Source organism: Colias croceus, chromosome 25, assembly GCF_905220415.1.
Source record: "Colias croceus chromosome 25, ilColCroc2.1".
Lineage (NCBI taxonomy): Eukaryota > Metazoa > Arthropoda > Insecta > Lepidoptera > Pieridae > Colias > Colias croceus.
Window position 1 is genome coordinate 5,380,494 of NC_059561.1, and position 15,629 is coordinate 5,396,122.

Consider the following 15,629-nt stretch of genomic DNA (forward strand, 5'->3'; position numbering starts at 1 on the left):
TTAACGCCAATTTTGCATACTTGTCTCTGTCTTACTGTGTCTGTATTTTATGTTAATACCTGTGTGTGCAATAAAGTATTATCTATTTATCAGGAACTATAGAACTATGGTGCAAGCTAACGGAATTCTAACTTTTTCATGCTCTCCTGTATAGTTATCTGATAATAGTTGTTCAGTTCATAAGTTCAGACATGTAATATAATTCGTATCTTCTAAACTCGTAGGTTAAACCAACTTGCATTGACCCAGGTAAGTTTCATAAAAGCTGGATCTATTAATTGGATTTTTTTTATTAAGTTTTCTTGAAGCTTTAGTTGTATTATTTAAATAAGTTTGAAATGCGACTCTTGCCTTGTTTATTTTCTACGCTTTCAAGCCAAAAGCGGTCCAGTTTCACCAATTTGCATGAAACGATAGATTAAATAAATAAACGAACGAAATTTTCGCATTGTTAACCCACATGTTAAACTGTAGCCCGGGATATGCGCAGGTTTCCCTCCAAATTCCAATTTCATTTTACATCTACGTCAGTCGCTCGTAGACCGTCTACGGGGTGGGCATGCTACGCGCGTCGTAGCACCTCTTAATGAATATTTTTATTTTTCATTAATTAAAAGAACGTTTGGAATGTGCTGATTTTAGCGTGATGTGTGACGAGTGAGTTAGTGTGTAAGAATCTTTCTTCAATTTCATAAAATGTGTTAATTATTAGGTTAGCTTGTGCAGTGTATTTGATTGCAATTTTTTTTGCAAATGTCGACTCTATGTGTATGTGATTTATGGCGCGTAAGTATTTTTTTATTATTTTAAGTTCAAGCTATTTCCTGAAATAGCTTTTCAATAAAGGCTTTATCTGGATTCAAAATCTACAATAGAATTTGATCAAACTAGAATTAATTTTACCTTAAAATTAAAAGCATGCCGTTCATACCTTGTAAATAATAGCATCAAAATTCGCATTACGCATTCAATTGATATTCCTACTAAATATAACAGTCTGTATGACTATAATATGTAGAATTAAGTACTAATTATAAAATAAGAAAGTAAATATTACAAGCAATAAGACATAGGTAATAAATAATATATTACTAACTAGCTTTCCGCCCGCGGCTTCGCCCGCGTTTTCAAAGAAAAACCCGTTCCCGTAGGATTTCCGGGATAAAACCTATCCTATGTCCTTTCTCGGGTATCAAAATATCTTTATACCAAATTTCATGCAAATTGGTTCAGTAGTTAAGGCGTGATTGAGTAACAGACAGACAGACAGACAGAGTTACTTTCGCATTTATAATATTAGTATGGATTACTATTAAACATTACGCATTGTAACTGAATATATCAAACTTAAATCTCAGATTTAACTAGATCCAACTAAGGTTTCTCTCACATCCTGCGATCTTAAAATCGCGTGTCACGATTATTTATTACCATGTACTTATCTGACAGCGTGGTAGACAGCAGTAATAGGTGTGATAAAACCAGAAAAATGAAAGCTTTCAAATATAATATTTATTTCTATATATAAGTAGTGGAAGCAAAAGTATATGAATTGGGAATGAATGTTTTATGAATTGTTTTAAATAGAAAAGTATTGACGGTTAAGTGGTTAAGCTTTCTCTTAAGGTGCATTTACATTAAACGAACATAGAGCTAGAGCAAGAGCATTCTTTCGTTATATTTTAGTGTAAACGAAAACTCGTATTCAGTGTTATTCAGTATTAGAATATTGCGTATTATAATATTTTCGAACGCACTAAGAATAACGAAAGAATGCTCTACGCTTGTTTACACTAAAATAATTTGACATAGTGGGGTTAGACTGAGCATTCACTCGTTTGATGTAAATGGACCGTTAGATGGATTGTAAATAATAAGTCTCACCAAAAAAAGGAATTTAAAAAAATATATAAGTAGTTACCTATTTAAAAAATCAAATAGATAAAAACAATAGAATAATTTAAAATCAAATATTTTATGTGTTATCCAATGTATGGATTACGTATACAGCACGTCATTTCCATTTCTTTCTGAGTATTTTTGTGTATATTCGATAAGTGTGAGCAAAGGTCGTAAGCTGTTTTTGATATCTCTTAGTTATTAGGGTGATCTGGTGGAACGAAGTTTGCTAGGTCATAAAGTATAGGTATATAATTCGGGTTATGTTTTATGAACTTCAGATAAAGCTACATAGGAGCTTAAGCGACATCCCTTGTTCCGTAGGTAGATTTTCAGGTCTATTTTTAACTTAGATTTTCTGTACGTCTCTCGAACCAGAATTTGTCTCCAATCAAGCAGCTGCCTAATGGAAGAAATTTGGCACAACACATACAATTTATAATCCAATAAATGGATGATTAGCCTTGTTAGAAGCCAGACAAAATCAGAATGGTTAATAAGAAACTCGAGATTATTATAATATAATCAGTTCTTGGGCATAATTTATTTATTTATTTATTTATCACACTTTATTGTAATACAACCATTATATAACAAAAAACAATAAAAAGGAGATATATGGAACGAGAAGGACGTATTACAATTGGCGGCCTTATCACTAAGCAGTGATCTCTGCCAGGCAACCAAGCGGCAAAAAAAGCGAAATATTTAATAATAATTTTTTAATTGAGCTGAAATTGGAAAACCATAAAAAAAAAGAATAAAAAAGAGTTATACACTAAATGAAAATTATATGCACATACATAACTATACATATATGTATAAAAACTATACTATAAATAACCTAACATACTTACTTACTTACTTACTCACTCCTGTGGCGCTGAAACCCCGAAGTGGGTCTTGGCCTCCGAGACGAGAACTCTCCACCTTCCCCGGTCCTGAGCGGTCTCTTGCCAATTGTCATTGGCTTGGAGCTTACTCAGGTCTCTCTCCACTTGGTCGCGCCAGCGATACTTGGGTCGACCAACTGGCCGTCGGCCCGACGGACGACCCAAGTATGCTCTCTTCAGACCTCGCTCCTCACCCATTCGCTCTACATGCCCGAGCCAACGCAGGCGTCGTGATTTTATTTCCCCAAGTATATTTGGCTCGGCCATGAGTTTTTCTAAATCGGCATTCTTACGGACTTTCCAGCTTCCATCCTCTTGTTGGATAGGACCAAAGATCTTCCTAAGAAGCTTTCGTTCGGTAACTAAAAGGTTACGCTCTTCGTTCTGGGTTAGGGTCCAGGCTTCACAACCATATGTAAGTATTGGTCTTATAACCGTCTTGTATATCCGCAGTTTGGTGTTTTTGCTTAAAAGCCTGGACACGAGCACTTTATGCAAGGCTGCACCACACTTGAGGGTATTTTGGATGCGGATTTTGATTTCTTCCTCTCTGGTGTGTGCATCAGTTATCGTGCAACCCAGATATCTGAAGCTTGCTACTCCCTCGTACGTCGTATCTCCAACCTGTAGGTTTTGGCGCTGCGTTCGTGTGTCCCTATAGCGTTTCATGTGGAGATATTCCGTTTTTTTGACATTTATCTTTAGTCCGACCTTTTCTGCTTCTTCTTTCAAGATCTCAGCGGCTTTGCTAACTTCGTCACGGTTTTCACCAAGCAATGCGAGGTCGTCTGCATATCCAATTACCTTATGCTTTCCATTTAGTAGCACTCCGCAGTCCAGTGCAAGCATTTTCCGCAGGGTGTATTCCAGTACCAAATTGAATAGCACCGGCGACAGAGAATCGCCTTGCTTTAATCCGGTGAAAACCGCAAACTCTTCTGTTAGTTCCTTGCCTACTCTCACTCGCATGTTACTGTCTTCAATAGCCGCTTTTATTAAGTCCACCAGTTTGGTTGGGATTCCAAGCTCCTTTAAAATTGCGAACAGGGCGCCCCTATCGATACTGTCGTAAGCTTTTTCGAAATCCACAAATAGCGCGTGCATGCTCTGAGCATATTCCCACCTCTTTTCCATGATCTGTTTGAGGAGGAAGATCTGATCTATCGTACTTCGGTTCCGACGAAACCCACACTGATAGTCACTGAGAATTTTTTCCGCGTAGGGTTCCAGTCTGTTCAGCAATATGTACGACAGGATTTTATATGCTGTTGGCAGCAGAGCAATTCCGCGGTAGTTGCTACATTTCTTCTTGCTACCTTTCTTGTGAACTGGGCAGATGATCCCTGTATTCCATTCTTTGGGCTGTATCTGTTCCTCCCATATCCTTCTGAGGACTTCGTACAACTTGGATTGAATCACCGCTCCACTTTGCTTCCACATTTCAGAAGGCACGCCGTCAATACCTGGTGCTTTGTTATTTTTGAGCCGCATAATTGCTTTGTGCACTTCTTCAAATGTGGGCGCGGGTACGTCTTCCATGTTGTCTTCAGTCTCCCTGATTATTTCAGCTTGAGGGGGTGGGCAGTTAAGTAGGTTCTGGAAGTACTCTCGCCATGCCATCTTGATGTCATCTCTATCAGTAATGAGGTCACCATTTTTGTCCTCCAGCACTTGGGTTGTTGGTTGGTATCCTTTTTTTGTGGTTTTCACTTCCTGGTAGAATTTCCTTGATTCCCCGGCTCGTATAAATGACTCCATATTTTGAATGAGGTCATCAAAATGCCGTCTTTTGGCTCTTCTGATTGCTTTCTTGAGTTGAAACCCGCATTCCATGTATTTTTCAACCCATTGCCTATCTTGCTCCGCCAGAACCTTATAGTGTCGTTTTTCTTGCATTTTGTCTTCACACTCTTGGCTCCACCACTTCCTCCGCTTTTTCTTTTTGACCTTTCCTAATACTTTAAACCCAATTTCTTTTACGGTGTTCTTTATATTTTCCCAAACTGTATCAATGTTTTCATTAATATCTAAATCTTTAAATCTATTACTTAACTCTAATTGAAATTGTTCTTTAATATTTTGTGATTTTAGGTTTTCTATGTCAATTCTATCATCTGCAGTTTGTGTATGTCTTGTTACTGATTTTATTCTAAACTTGAGTTTTATTCCCAGCAAGTAATGATCACTGTCACAGTCTGCCCCGCGGAAAGTTCTCACATCCTCAATGGTTCTTTTGTGACGCTCATCAATCGCTACGTGATCGATCTGATTAATGGTGTGTCCGTCCGGGGATCGCCAAGTTCCCTTATAAATATCCTTGTGCGGAAACATAGTACTTTTGACTACCATGGCTTTGGCTGAAGCAAAACTTATTAGTCTTAGCCCATTGTCGTTAGAGTGCACATGCTTACTATGTGTTCCGATTGTTGGGACATATATATTCTCCCGTCCAATTTTGGCATTAAAATCCCCCAGTACTATTTTAATATCGTAGCTCGGTAATTGGTCGTATATTAATTCAAGCTGTTCATAGAACTGATCCTTATTATCGTCTTCCGCTAATTCTGTAGGAGCGTATACATTAACTAAGGAGATGTTGGCAAACTGACCTCTAATACGAAGTACTGATATTCTATCAGATACAGCGTCGTAGCGGATGACATTACGGATGAAATCTTTGGCGACTATGAATCCAGTACCGTGTGTATGGTGTCCAGTGTCATTACCTATAAAATAAAATCGCTTTATCGTCAATATTACACTCCCCTTTGCCCGGCCATCTTACTTCTTGGAGTGCGGCTACTTTTACACTGTATCTACACAGCTCACTATTTACTTGGTAAATGGCACCCGGGCGAAATAGGGAGCGGACATTCCATGAAGCTATTCGTAAATCCTTTATGCCATGCCTGGAGTCGTCGTTCTTGGGATCGGGTTTCCTTTTTCTCGTTCTCGGTTTCGTAACACGAAGATTTTTTATGTGGGAGGGGTGTTAACCCGCCGCACAACCCCCATATTGCTGGAGGACCACACCCATCGTTGGTCAGCGAGTCCATCGGACTTAGCCAGTAGCGTAGCTAGGCTGTACTACCGACCATCCCCCCATCCGCCACCCGGGGGACGCTCCCCTACGCCACGTGGGCCAGCGCGAGGAGTTTTTTTTTTTTTTTTTAACCTAACATAATATATACAATATATTATAATAGAAAAATAAATAAATAAATGATAATACATACATAAAACTACATAAAGTATATCATATACTAATAAATGTAAATACATATTGTAATAAATATATTATTCCGAATTAAAGGCAGATAAGAGGAAATGTTTCCGAGCAAGTTTTTTAAAAGAGGAAAGAGAGGGAGCAAGTCTTATCTTTAGTGGTAAGGAGTTCCATAGTCTAACAGCAGAGGCAGTAAAAGAATCGGCATAGAAGTTAGTGCGACGAGATGGGTTACTCAAAATAAGTCTGTCGACGGATCGGAGAGAGTAGTCTTCACAGTGTAGAAATGAAAAGTTATTCTTAAGGTAGGAAGGAGTGATGGGATCAAAAAGGATACGGTATAATAATTGAAGGTGATGGAGATTACGTCGCATGCGAATAGGGAGCCACTTGAGTCGTCTACGATATAAAGATACATGGTCGAATTTCCGAAGGCCAAAGACAAATCGTATTAGAAGATTTTGTAGACGCTCAAGTTTCTCCATGCTCTCAACTGTAAGGTCAGGAAAGCACGCATCCGCGTAATAATTTACTATCATATAAATTTCTTGGTCATAATTTACTTATATAATATACAAAGGTTTTATTCATTAGATAATATTATGTTCTGCGTCTAAAAAAACTTGGCTACGACTACAGACAATCAAGATATAATGTCATTGACTCATATTATCGAGACAATGCTCTATACTATAATAGAGTAGTAGTAGTAGTAGTCATACTTAATAAAGCGATTCTTAGTAATTTTTAGGAAATGTTTGTAAAATATAGAAGGTTTCAAAGAAATTGGTTTAAGCTTTGATTAACGACTGATTCTAGTAAAAAGTATCTATACGATTGCCTTTTGGATATTTTGTTGGTTAAAATAAATCAATAGATTTTTCATGTGTGTAGATAATAATTAAACACTGTGATTTGAGATTAAGTATTTATAATTATTATAAAAATGAACAATACAAAAAGTTTATAAAATTAGTAGTTACCTACATTCAAATCTGTAAGGGTATTTATTATTAAAAAAACATAAGTTTTTAGAATCAAATATTGAATTTAGTATAGTAGGTTTATTCCACAGTTTATTCGGTAAATTAAAATCAATTTGTACGTCGGTAATTGCAAACCTTATTACGACTTAAGTAAGCAAGGTTTGCAAGCTATAATGGTTTTATAGAAGCGGTTTGCTCCGGTTTGACTTCCGTTTTCCATACTATTATAATTTTAAAACTTTTCGTCTATAAACTACTTATTATAATTTTAAAACAATTTGAAAATTTCCGAAATTTTAATTCAATTTGCAGAAAGAACTTTACCTAATTAAACAAATTTTTAATGACCTAATTTTTGGTCTTCGTTTGTGAATTAAATAAAAATCTGCCACACAGCATGAATTCAAATTGGTAAGTTAAGCTTCAAATTGGAGTCTAAATTACTTATCTACGTGGTTATTTATAAGTACCTAAAGTGAAGTCCCTTGTCCCCAAGTGAGGTAAGGGGCAGATGCATACATCTGTTTCACTGATCGATTTTCTTTAGGGACAAGTAGGTGATCAGCCTTCTGTGTCCTGCCAGACCGAGACATTTCTTTTCTTCGTCTCCACCGGAATCGAACCCAGGACCCCTCAGTTTTACGCTCATGCGTCAACCACTGTACCAAGGAGGCTGTCTAAACGGCGGCGGTCTGGTTATTTATAATGGTTTTTTAATTCGAGTCACGCCTTAGCCAGTTTTGTTTAACTTAGCATTAGCTCCTAATAGTTGGTCACATACTTTCATAGCATAGCTATTTTCCTAGTTTAGCTGCATAGCATATCTAGCTATGGAAAAGCACCCTTAAGCAGCACTGGCGCAATAAATTCAAATTGTATCTCATTCCTGTCACAGATAGCATATTGGGAATATCGAGAACGATTTGATATTTTATCAATGGGAACACGTGTAGCGGGGGTTTAATATCGTTTTATGTGTAAGTAGAAAAGCTTGGAAATTTTTAAAGAAGTGAAATTATTGAAGTCGGGTTAGTACATTATTTTTTTTGTTGTGTTAAAATTTAGAAAAATTCAGGTAGATAACTAAACTTTCATAAAGACGTCAGCCGTGTTAGCTAATATCCTTGATAAAATAAGACAAATAGGGGGCGGATCGAGAGATCCGATATGCGAGAGCATATGCTCGCATACCTATATAGTAGAGCCACAGATAATATAATATTATATTAATAGAGCTCAAAATCCTCTATAACTGCAATGACCTATTATACTAGTAGACGCGGCATACGCCAACATCATTGCACTAAAAAACAGCGTAATTAATACATACCTACTTACTAACGCATTATCACCAATACAGTTGTTCTCTCTTTCACTCTCACGCACGAGACATAATACATGTCTCACTCATGTACTTCGTAATAACAACTGCCGATTAAAATACAAAAAGAACGTCCAGCCACGACGCTGAATGGTGCGTGACTAAGTGAAACTCGGGCACTTACCTGAGTTTTTTCTTGCCAAAATAGAGAGCGGGTAACGTATCTAGCTCTTTTATATATCATAGTATAACTGTTGCAATATTATAGCCATTATATTATGTTATGAAAATTTTATTATATTATGTTTAGGTTTTCAAGCTTCGAGCTTTGCACCGACTTTCTTTCATTTCTATTATTTTTATATTATATTCATATACCTATTCTGCGTGCTATTTATGTTTTTAATAATTACACATTACTGGGGTTCAAATTCATGTAATAGCTATTATAGTCACTAATGGCTATATATTTACATAAGGGAGACGGTCAGTAACATTCAAAATCCCGAACAATTCTAATGAATTATTTATAAGTTTATGGACAAGGGTGAAAGATTACCAATTTAAATGTGAGAGTTGTCAATTGGCTAACAAATAGTTCTGTTGGAAGTAAGAGCCAAATATTTATGAAGTTATTAACATAATCTTAATATTATGCTTTTCATTCATATGCTGATTTATAAACATTTATGATTTTTATATAATTCAATAATTAAAGAAACTTATGTAACAGCTGATATCGTTGTATAACTCAGTAAAAATGTTGTGTGGTTTTATGAAACCACGGTAAAAGTGAAACTTTTTTTCACACTATAGACATTTAGATAACTAAAAATTATCGTATTTGTACGATAATTATCGTACGTATCGTACGTCACGCGACATGCGCTACACAGACCAAAAAGTTTGAGACGATGTAATAAAAGTTTCACTTTAAAAACATAAAAATGAGCTCTACTTTATGTTTTTATGGGCTGCAATTCCAAAAAGTTGGTTATTTTTTGTAACGTGTAGGTAACATGTAATACATTGTAATACAAATTGACTACACAAGCAACGAATATAACAATTAATATAAACTCTATCAAAATTAAACTTACTTAATTCGAAAACATTCAATAACTCAAGCAAAAAAAAATTGTTTATAGTTAATTAAACTCGAAACGAAACAAACGACTATAAATTTACATTATTACTGGTAAAAATTACTGGCTGGTTGGCGAGAAACCTGACGATAATTTTGAGAGAAAATTCTCGAGCCATTTTTCTTTTTATGCTTCCAATATTCACGATTATATTTTTATTTTTACCGCGTTATGACCTTATTCACCAGATTAACACAGAGTTGCAATATCTATTTTTAATTATAGCAACCATTTTCTATATTAGCTAAAGTTATTTCTTACACTTTTATACAGCCACTTAGCCGCTTTAGTTCGTAGTTTAAATTGAAAATTCTATTGGTCAATACTGCTTTATAAAAATATGGATAAATGTTACTAAAATAAATAAAAATAAAATTTGTCTCTTCACAGCATTATTACATTGCTTGCATACCTACATTGTGAGTTTATCTTACTCAAGTTATAGTAGACCAAAAAATCTGTAGCACATATACACAAACATACATACATAAGACATTACTCCCAGTAGACTGTGAAGCTTGTCTTCCCTAGGGCTATAAACTTTATGAGTACGTATTATGGCACTCAGAGAGATAGATATTAAAATAATATACTCCAAGTTGCTCTGAATATAATATGTTTTGGCAACCCTATAGAGAAACTGTAACATAAAATCCGTATCAGTCAGTGAACCTATTGGCTATTGTAATATAAACCACAAGAATGAAGAAGCGAGAGCGTTTGTATGGAGAAGGAACCGCTTTTCGACTTAACTTCATAATATAAACTCTTATACAAATACTTCTTAATTAAAATATCTGCAACATTGATTGAAATCCGAATTAAACTTCTAATTTTGTTTCTATATATTATTTTCTGAATAGACTTGAAGATCTCTTCATTGCTTGCCAGACAGAAACGTAAGGACATTTCTGTCTGACAGGGCATAGAATTTTCCACCGATATTTTGCGCCGATAAACAAAACTCTACATTTTAAAGTAGTACCAAATATTTTAAAATATTTTAAAGTAATACAAGTAGGTACCTTACTTGTAAAATCTAGCGTTCTGTACCTTACTTGTAAAATGTAGACATTATTATACCAAGTCTGCATAGAATACGCAATGTTTACCAAAATTACCTTAGCAATTAACTTTGAAACCACGTCTTGCAGAAGTCCTAATCATAGTTCCTAATCATACCTAAAGCTTGCCTATAAACCTAATTATTTAAATACCGATTTGAATATTTAACACATAACTAACTTATTACGATCTCGGGTGATCGTACGGCCTCGTCGTTTGGAGTAATGCCAAGCGTCCCATTCAAACATCTCGCCGGCTTAACAAATCGATGTCGTTTTATCGAAGCTGAGACTCGTCTTTTAAAGTTCTGCATCTTATGAGATGCATGAATAAAACTACTATTTCCTATTGCAGCCTATACGACTATAATTAGCAATTTACTGTTTAGCAGATATATTATACACAGTTGAACATATACATTTTTGTGTTGTGAATTGTGGAAGTTTAATATGATTTTGTGGATATTTCTACTACAGATATCATAGTACTAGTATTTATATGCTATGGAACATAATTAGTAGAACGCATTTCAGCATAATTTTAATAGATATTCATATATTCAAAGATATTAATATATTTTGATCCTTCAGAAGAAGACTTCATCTCCTACCTATGTCTTTTCTTTCTATCTTTCTCAGCCCGGTTTAACCCAAAGTTGGGTATAGGCCTCTTCATGTGCACGCCATTCCTTTCTGTTCGTCGCCACCCGCATCCTTCCCAAGATCTTTACTATGTCTTATTTATTTTTTATTTATTTTTATTTTATTCATAAAAGGCACCTTACAGCTGTTATTAAGATAAATTATACAAATTACATATAAAAACGCCAATTACAAGGCACACCAGTAATAGTCCAATTGTGTGACAACAAGAGGTAAACTAATTAATTGTTTTCTTGTTGGGAACAATACTTGTTTTCTTTTTCTTTAACAAAAGTACAATTGTTCTTGATGAAACATAAAACGTACATAAAAAATAAATGTGACTTCTAGTAAACAAGCAATATCAACAAAATAACATTAAAGTTGAGAAAAAAACAAAAATAAAAATGAGCCTAATAATATGACTGTGTGAGTGAATGAGAGGATGTGTGAGTGAGTGTGTGTGTTTGTGTGTGTGTGTGTGTATTACTTATTCAAATTATTGATAATCTGAAGAATTGCACTTTTAAATCTAGGACGTGACAAACTAAATATATCAGCTGAGCAAAATTTATTATTGTATACTTCGGGGAGTCTGAAATATGGAGAATTTTTAAGATAGTTTGTAGATGTTGAGGGCACTAAGAACAAATTTTTTTGACGAGTGCCTTGACTTGGAACCCGAAAATTTAAAGGATTCAAAATAGAGATACAGTCAAATTTATTATTTAAAATATCAAACAAGAACATTACGTCGATTAGATCTCTTCTGTCCGATAGAGCGTTAATATTGTAATGTAGGCAAGCTTGCTCGTAGCTTGCAGGGAAATGTTTAGATTTAAAATTTAATTTCTTAAAAAATATTTTTTGTATCTTTTCTAGCCTATGGATATAGCATTTGTAGATTGGTCGCCATATTACACATGCGAACTCAAGGATACTCCGAACATATGCGAAGTATAAGACCTTTAAGCATCGTATATCATCAAAAGGTTCAGCTGTGCGCAAAACAAACCCTAAATTAGCAAAAGCCTTTTTTGTGACGTAGTCAATGTGATCGCTGTACGTGAGTTTCTCATCCAGTATCACGCCCAAATCCCTTACTGTATTTGTGGATGGAATTTTTTCGTTGCAGATTGAATATTCAAAATTTATAATATTTTTTTTATTTCTAGAGAAAGTTATTTTTTGGCATTTATTAATATTAACGGATATCTTATTCATGTTATAGTAGTTTGTTAATCTGTTAAGGTCGTTTTGAAGTGATAGACAATCATCTAAGCTAGCTATTTTAGTAAATATCTTTTTATCGTCCGCATATAAAAGAAATTTAGAACTATTAAAGCATTTATCTATATCATAAAGATAGATATTGTACAGCAAAGGCCCCATGTGCGAACCCTGGGGCACACCTGAAGGGATATCTACAAAGTTAGACCTATAACCACCAACTACAACGGCTTGACAACGATTTCTTATGTAAGAATCTATCCATCTTAGTAGGTTACCTTTAATATTAACGTCTGAAAGCTTGCCTATTAGAACATCGTAATTTACTCTGTCAAATGCCTTCTCAAAGTCTGTATATATTACATCAACCTGCACGTTGTCACTCATATTGATGTTGAGATAGTGGGTAAGATCCAATAAGTTTGTTAACCTTTTGAACGCCAATGACATCTATAGATGTCATGCGCAATCGTGCCCTGTGCGCCAACGACACCTATACATGCCAAGAAACAGATCATAGATAAATACAAAATAAACATATTAAACCTTTACTTTTACGTGTTTTATTTATACAGTTTATGAACTGAATCCCCAGTTATTACATAATTGTACACAGTAAACAAAATTGCCAAGTAGTTATTCAAATATTTGATGACAAAAAATAACTTAATTAATGGCTAAAAAAGCACGTTCTCTCGCGCCAATGACATGTATACGTGCCTACTAGTGATGTAGTGTAATATTCAAGTAACTTCATTTATTTTTTATTTTATCGTCACAAACACAATGTATGCGTTCTAGCATAATATTTATTGTCCATGTAATGATAAAAATTCGCTTAGGTCCAAAATGTATAAATATCTCTAAAAATCTGTAGGTACTTACCTATTTAGCAGTTTTCAAAATTTATTACCTAATAAGTCTAATCAGTGCCTTTATTAGAATATTCTTATGATACAAATTGTCGCTATGTCATATCAAAATATGGTAATCGACCTAAATAGGTACCTACATATAATTAGTATTTGTAATAACTCAAGTATTAAACTAAATGATTGGAAAATAAATATGTAGTTTTAATGCAATTCCCTTTATTTAAAGGTAATAGTTGTTTTGATATTTACAAATAAACACTCCACAGTAATACCTATAGTTCATATAAACTTAATAAATAAACTCGATAAGTTATAATAATATACAGCTACACATCCCTAATCAGAAGCGAGAGATTATAAAAAAAAGGATGGTTGCCCGCGCCATTGGCATGTATACATGCCAATGGGGCGTAACTGATAGAGAATAGTGCTGTAACTTGCTGCAATTTTATATGTATTTTTGTATCTCAAAAGGTTGATTTTTTTTGTTGATAGTTGCTATAAATGTGGTCTTAAGTTTTTACAGTAGGAGATGAGGTTAAATAAATATTATTTTTGTGTTATAAGCTGTTTATTCAAATATTCAGACGTGAATTATTATGTTTATCGATAACATTTTGGACTCCCTACTATTTTCAAGGTTATCTCATTGAATTTGTGGCTTGGCGTGGAGGGCACGGCGATGCGTTTTTGCTCTGGCGGTCAAAAGGTTAAGACATTTCGTGATTTTATAAAACCGTGTTGATTATGTGGAATATAATTCAGAGCAGCAGCACAAATAGGTGTTCATAGTACAACGGATGTCACCTGTTTCTAGGAATTTAATATACTTATCTTGATGTAAGAAGAACATGACTGACGGGGATTCTGTACGTATGCACTATGAATTACGACTGTATTTGAGAAGCAGCATCTATACTAATAATTATAATAAATCTGAAGAGTTTGTTTCTTTGTTTGAACGCGCTAATCTAAGGAACTACTGGTCCGATTTGAAAAATTCTTTCGGTGTAAGATAGCCCATTTATCGAGGAAGGCCAAGGCTTGATATCATCACTCTAAGACCAACTGGAGCGCAGCAATGCGGGTGAAACCGCGGGGCACAGCTAGTGTAATATAAACGTATGCACTGCGAAAACAAAGCATAACTGAATAGCTTTCCGCCTGTAAAGAGTTTCGAGTTAACATCTTTTTATTATTATTTTATTAATAGGTACTATTTAAATTATTGTTAAATTAAAACAAACTATTACTTATTGTTGCTATTTTGAATCATAGATTTATTCCATCAGTTTACTTAGTAATGACAATATAAGCATACTTTTTAATTAATTTTTCAAGGATCAATGCACTTAATTCCTAGATTTAGTGCATAGTGATATAGTTCATATTTCAAAAATTTCCACGAAACAAATGCTAGCTTATTAAAAAAGACGGTTAGTATTAGCAAATGCGAAAGTAACTCTGTCTGTTACTCAATCACGCCTTAACTACTGAACCAATTTGCATGAAATTTGGTATGGAGATATTTTGAAACCCGAGAAAGGACATAGGCTACCTTTTATTGCGAAATATGTGCCACGGGCGAAGCCGGGGCGGACCACTAGTAAAATAATATATTCAAAAGTAGTAGGTTCATGTTGCTTGTAGTTTTTTATTCACATTATAGACACGACTATTGCAATTACTTAGGCCTGTAATTACAAAGTAAACGCAATTTATTAACTTGCAAAGTGTTATGAGTAAGAATACATATTCCATTTGCTAATTGATGCTTCAAACTTTAGGGTTGTTGGAAAACCTGTTGGCTAGAAGCAAACATTTGCACACTATATAGGTAAGCTACTAAAAAAGCACCATACAATAAAACATAAATAGACGAAACTTTAAAGAGTCAGAAAGTCCTATGTTTATTTTAAGTAACAAGCTTTGTCCTAAACCTAACAAATTATATACTAAAACCTTCCTCTGGAATCACTCTATCTGTTAAAAAACCGCATCAAAATCCTTGGCGTAGTTTTAAAGACTAAAGCATCGGAAGGATAGGGACAGAGAAAGTGACTTTGTTTAATGTTATGTAGTGATATTAATATATTTACTTTTATGCATTTTCGTTCATGCATAATAAAGTGTTAAATAAATAATAATAATACAGAATATATTACCAGTATTTATTGCTAGCCAACATAATGTTCTTATAAAAATTATAATAACCTTTATCGAGCCAGGAAATGTTTCAACAATCTTTTCATTTTATTGCATCAACTGTGTATGTGTTTTATATTTCTTGAAGACTTTTAATTATTGGATGTAATTAGAGAATTGAATTTTTAAATCTAAGTTCTTCT

At 34.3% G+C, this 15,629-nt stretch overlaps 1 protein-coding gene across 1 annotated transcript in view; it reads left to right on the forward strand.

Annotated features, from left to right (window-relative positions):
• The first annotated feature begins 612 nt into the window (after positions 1 to 612).
• LOC123703224 (multiple C2 and transmembrane domain-containing protein) overlaps positions 613 to 15,629 on the forward strand; it is a 137,612-nt gene continuing 122,595 nt past the window's right edge. The window contains exon 1 of the mRNA XM_045651158.1: positions 613 to 786. The gene's annotated coding sequence lies outside the window, so the exon portion shown is untranslated. The remainder of the gene's footprint in view (positions 787 to 15,629) is intronic.